Below are 6132 nucleotides of genomic sequence, written 5' to 3'. Positions count from 1 at the left end.
ATACTTTAGCTTGTATCATAAAATTGATTATATTGGAAATAGTGAATTTCAGACTTTAAAAGTTGCTTTCAATTTCTTAGAATCTATGCTTATGACAATTTGCAGTTTGTCTTATGAGCAAAGATGCTGGTGTAGGATACCTCTATGGGAAAAAATGAGAGAAACGGAATTTGCCATGAGATCAAGAATGCCTAGGGGGGAAAACTGGGTCATGTAGATATAATTGCTGAGAATCACCCCTTAGTTCTCATTTTTTATTTCCCAAGGAAATACATATCAGGCTTCAACAGAGAGAGCAAATACAAAGGAGAGTAGATAAACAAAGCAGGTCTAAAGTTTAAAGTGTGGTTGATAAAAAAGAACAAACCCTTTAAGCTTTCTGCCTTGTCAAACAATGATCACAATGATCTTGACCTCTTCATGGGTCTCTTGTTACTAAAACAGTTCTGTGAAATGCCTCATTAGTTCAGGAGAGTTGGAAATGGCATGCTACTACATTTGTATTACATTCTACGGAGCTACTCATTTTTATAATAAGCTTGATGGATTAATCCGAAAAAGGAAATTCATTTATTACACAGCAAAAATAAAGTTTTAGCAATATATTTATTTCATTTACCTGTTATTGAAATTTTCCCCTAAAATCATTACATAATAAATGTAGATAACAAATGCAACCAATCTAGCTCAAATATTGAAGCTATGAGATTATGAGGACTGGCAACCAAATACAGCTTTAAATTATATATTCATGTATCTTTAGGGTGATGAAAGGCTAGAAATGCATTTGAAAATGCATTGGAAAACTTGGGAAGTTATAATCTGTTTTACAAATGGGTTTAAGATTGCTTTAATTATTTGTCTATGGTGTGTCTTTCATTTGACCCAACAATAAAGAAAAAAAAAAAAAACTAACAGTTTATTATAATGTAATTTAAAAATTGTATTAGTAGTCTGTGTGCCAATTAGTCTGTAACCTCCAACAGACTTGCTGACCACACAAATATTCAAAATCCATGATGTTTGCTTAAGAAGGCTGAGTAGTATTTCAGGTTAATTGGCTTATTTACTTCCTTCCAAGGGGAAGGCACAATAACAGAGCAATAATCACTGCACAAAAGGACATTACAAATTTATAACAATTAGAATCACATAGATCAGCATAAAAGGTAAAATGCAATATATCAGACACGACAGATTAAAATTAGTTAATATTAAAAAAAAAAACACAACTCATCACTCTGTTGGAGTTTCAGGAAACTCAAAAAATGGCATTTTTGTTTTGTTCACCTGAGTGCGATACTCGTTAAGGAAACAAAAAGGTATGGCAGATGAAAATCTGTGTGACTGAGCAGGAACCCTGGGGAGTCATACCTGGAGATCTTAGGAACCTTGATGTTGCCTGTGCTTTCCTTCTCCCATGCCACCATATCTTTTACACCATCAAAGTATTACATGAATATACGCTGAGAAGTTTTGTGAGTCCATCCAATCATCAGTCACCATATAATTGATGTATACAAAAAGGCCGTGAGTGTCCTGCTTTGGGTGTACCTCAACATGAGCGAAAGGAATATAGTTAATGTCTCCTAGCTCTTTGTTCTTAAATGCCTGGGCTTGGCCTTTAAACTTTCAGTCAGTCAGAGGCATAATAGAGGAGAGCAATGAGGGTTATAATTGAGGAGATCAGTTAGGGTTATGAACCCTGTCAGTTAGCGTTATCTCTGAGGATAGCCCTGCCCCCACATTCAAGAACCTTTCCTCGGCATCAACACTGCTCCTTTTTGGATCTTCTTGGACCCACTCAAGGATTGTGTAAATTTTACTTCCAGAAAGTTTTGAAATGTAAGTGCAGTATGAAATGTAAGTGCAATATTTTTAAAATAGCATCAAAACTACTCTAACTTTAAATCAGTTTTTAAGTTATTTTCTGGGCCATTATAGCCCATCAGAGGTTTTGCAATGAGATCTTATAATATACCAAATATATTTCAATAATAAAATTTTAACTACAAGATGCCCCACTTTGAAGTTAAAGTCTTACCCACTGTGAATTTTCTGGTAATACATTAAAGTTCTATGATTAAATTTCCTTGCACTTTAATAGTATATTAATAAATATAAAAGGTAAACAATTTTAATATCTAAAATAAAATTATTTTGTGCTTGAACGTTCAGTGAAATTAAATTCTTATCTTCATCCTTCTCAACCACTTTTTCTTTTTGAGACGGAGTTTCGCTCTCTCCCCCAGGCTGGAGCGCAGCGGCGAGATCTTGGCTAACTGCAACCTCCGCCTCCCGGGTTCACGCCATTCTCCTGCCTCAGCCTCCCGAATAGCTGGGACTACAGGCCCTCACCACCACGCCTGGCTAATTTTTTGTATTTTTAGTAGGGACGGGTTTCACCGTGTTAGCCAGGATTGTCTCAACCTCCTGACCTTGTGATCCGCCCGCCTCGGCCTCCCAAAGTGCTGGGATCACCTGTATGAGCCACAGTGCCCAGCCCCTTCTCAACCACTTTTCTGTAGGGTGTCAGATCGGGGGGCTCTTGATGGTTAGCGAGAGTTAGTTTTTGAAAATATTTTCAGCTTTATCTGTCTCGCTGATTGGCTCATAACACTTACTGTGAGGGAAAAATGGTTTGGTTGACATTCTGCCTTCTCAATGCAGAAATAAAACACAACATGAGAGAAAGTTTAGAGTTTAATTCTGGAAAAAAATAGTCATAGCAGATGTCTTTCAAGAGCCATGAAGACGGCTTATTTAAAAAGAGTTTTAATGCTTTAGCTACATTTAATCAAGTAGCAGGGACCGATGTTTAAGGTACCAATGACAGCTTATTCTTATCCTGTGAAAGGAGAAAGGAATATAAAAGCAGGTAAAAAATCATTAGGGAAAATTTCTTTTTTTTTATAGACCACAGAATTTGGAATGATGTATTTTTGTTCAAAAGTATTCCATAAATATTTGATTAGATATTTAAGTGCAAACATGACTTTCTACCTCCAAGTTACAATCTAGTAAGGGAAACAAACACACAAAATGAGATGATTACAATAGAAAGAAATTACACTGGGTACTCTGAGAGCCCAGAGGAAGGAATCTACTATAAGCTAGGTGGGTAATAGCATATTAATTTGAGATAGTTTTAAAGTAATGCACAGGTTTTGATAGGTGAAAATTTTTGGCAGGGACAAAGAATATTGCTTATTATTACTATAAAGCACAGGCAAAAACAAAGGGGCCAGGAAATGTGGATCCTTGGCAACACAGTGAGTGTTTTCTTAAGTCTGGAATTCATAAGATGTAAATATGTTCATATTCTTTAAACTTTGAATGTGAACCTAAGAAATTGGCAAAGGTAACCCAGATTGTGTTGGATAATTTTATGCATTATCTCCTTTAGTCATTCAGAAATCTTGAGGACAGATTCATTTCTTTTTATGTCATTCTTCACATCTTCAATAACACAATACATTTCCAAAATCACAGATTGCCAATAGAAAACTTAAGGAAGCTTTTGTTCGAATACAAGGGAAAGATTAATTAAACCTCATATAAAACAAGCAAACAGCAACAACAAGAAACTGCTTATTCAACTGTGATGTGGCTTGGTTGTGACCCACCCAAATCTCACCTTGAATTGTAATAATCCCTCGGTGTCAAGGGTGGGGCCAGGGGGAGATAATTGAATCATGGGAGAGCTTTCCCCATACTGGTCTCATGGTGGTGAATAAGTCTTATGGGATCTAATGGTTTTATAAATGGGAGCTCCCCTGTACAAACTCTCTTGCCTGCCGCTATGTAAGATGGGTCTTTGCTCCTCCTTTGCCTTCTGCCATGACTGTGAGGACCCCCCACCCCAGCAATGTGGAACTGTGAGTCTATTAAACCTCTTTCCTCTGTAAATTACCCAGTCTCTGTTATATCTCACAGTGTGAGAATTAACTAATGCATACTGCTATCCCCTAGGTATTTTTATGCAAACTAAAATTTATTTCTTCAAGGTGGATATAGTCTCACAGGTACACACAAATTGGTGAGTATGTGATGCCACTGTTCAATTTATAATGGCATCATTTGACATTAGTAGCCCTGCAGACTCATGATATGGCAAGAATAGCAAAGCTCGTGTGTCTGCCCTTACTCTCTCCAGGCTAATTGAAAAAACTTCTCAATCAGATTCAACTGCTCTTCAAACTACCTGTTGGATATTTTTCATATAGTAGGCTTCCTACACTAAAGTCGGTATCTCTCATGTCCTGTCTTTCTTTGATAAAACACTCCAATATTTTATTATGGGAGTAACGTGTACATGTATATGTGCACGTGTATGTGTGTTGTGTATGTGTATTTATCAGAGTCCAACTTAAACATTGTTGGTAGATATAGCAGACATTAGAAAAATAATGGGTTTATTTGTGTGTTTTTTTTTGATAAACATCAATCTAGGATTTGAAAAAGATTAAGTTTATAAAATAGAATTGGGAAGTTAGCCATATGTTTTAGAACTTCCCCTTTCCCTACGACTAACACATTTCATGAAGTGAAAAGATTAAATGTAAGCACTTAATTACATAATACTTATAATTAAATTAAATACAATAAAATTTATAGAAAGTGGCTCATACATGACTAACTCTCAACAAATGCCAGTTCTATTTCCCCACTTTTCTCCTAAGTCTGGACCATTAGAACGAAAACTTTTCAACTGAAATTCCAGTTGAGTTTTACTATCAAGTAGAGTTTGTGGCTTTTGAAATTGTCAAGGTTTATTTTTTCTCTCATTTTCAAAATAGATTTGAAAAGTATTAGAAAAAGAACTCGTCTTGCCATAATTTGAGAACAAGGCCTGAATAGCACAGTTCTCTAAAATTTCTTTGTGCTCTTCAGAATTCAATAAGTTAACATATTTGTTCTTGATGCTATCACTAGATTTTTAGTTTTACTTTTCAATTTTATGCTGCAGTATTTTTGAAAGGAAGTCTGTGGCTTAAGCTTTATAAATACTTAACTGCTGCTATAAAGATTTGAATTCTGAAGCCAGGTGGAAAGAAGAAAATGTAATTGGGGAGAAAAGACAAAACATTAGAATGAACCTCAAACAGTGCCTGGAGGAGTTAGCAGGAAAATATGTGGATTGGTAAAATTAACTCCTTTAGGGGCTGATACCAAAGCATACCAAAGTTGAAAGACTACAAGAAAATTCTTGCAAGATTAAACTGAAATAATTTATGTACAGGTCTAGTATAATCAAATTCCCTTTTACAAATTTGAGCCTGACATTAGGAACTTACAGCAGATAGAGTTAGACATCTAAATCGTAGATATGGTGCTAATAGCAACAGTTGGATTATCTCACACAGTCAGCCCTCTGAGGTAGATCTTACTATTATCCACCTTTTATGTGTGAAAGGATGGCCATTTATAGAAGGAAAGTGATTTACCAACTTTACAATTTAACAGTAGACAGAACCAAGACTCTAACACAAGTCTATCCTGCCCAAAAGCCTAGGATTCCAACCACAAATAAACCTACACATTTACTATCCCTGTGTACAGTGGGCAGACCGTGTGTGGTCCCCATGTTTCCTGCCCCCTGGTGTTCTTGCCTACAATAGTCCTCCAGATGAGAATACAGACCCCATGACATGTTGATCACATTCTTGTGAAACCCTGAGCAGAGAAAGTACCTAAGCTGTGCTCACATTCCTGCAGCAGAATCTGTGAGATAATAACTTTTTAACGCTGATAAGGTCCTAGTAATTTGTTACGCAGCAATATAATGTAAATACAAAATGATTATAACTATTACATTCTTGATATGAACATTTCTTTAAGATAATTTTTTATTTGGATAGATAATTGTGTATAATCTCCTTTAAAAAATAATTTAAAGCGCTAAAATGAGGGAAATGGAAGGAGGAATAGACAGAGCATAGAGAATTTAGGGAAATGAAACTATTTTGTGTGATACTATACTCTGGTGGATACTTGTCACTATACAGTTCTTTTTTTTTTTTTTTTTTTTTTTTTTGAGACGGAGTCTCGCTTTGTCACCCAGGCTGGAGTGCAGTGGCCGGATCTCAGCTCACTGCAAGCTCCGCCTCCCGCGTTTACGCCATTCTCCTG

The sequence above is a fragment of the Macaca mulatta genome, chromosome 5 (assembly GCF_049350105.2).
Source record: "Macaca mulatta isolate MMU2019108-1 chromosome 5, T2T-MMU8v2.0, whole genome shotgun sequence".
Classification (NCBI taxonomy): Eukaryota; Metazoa; Chordata; class Mammalia; order Primates; family Cercopithecidae; genus Macaca; species Macaca mulatta.
Note: the sequence above shows the minus strand (reverse complement) of the source record.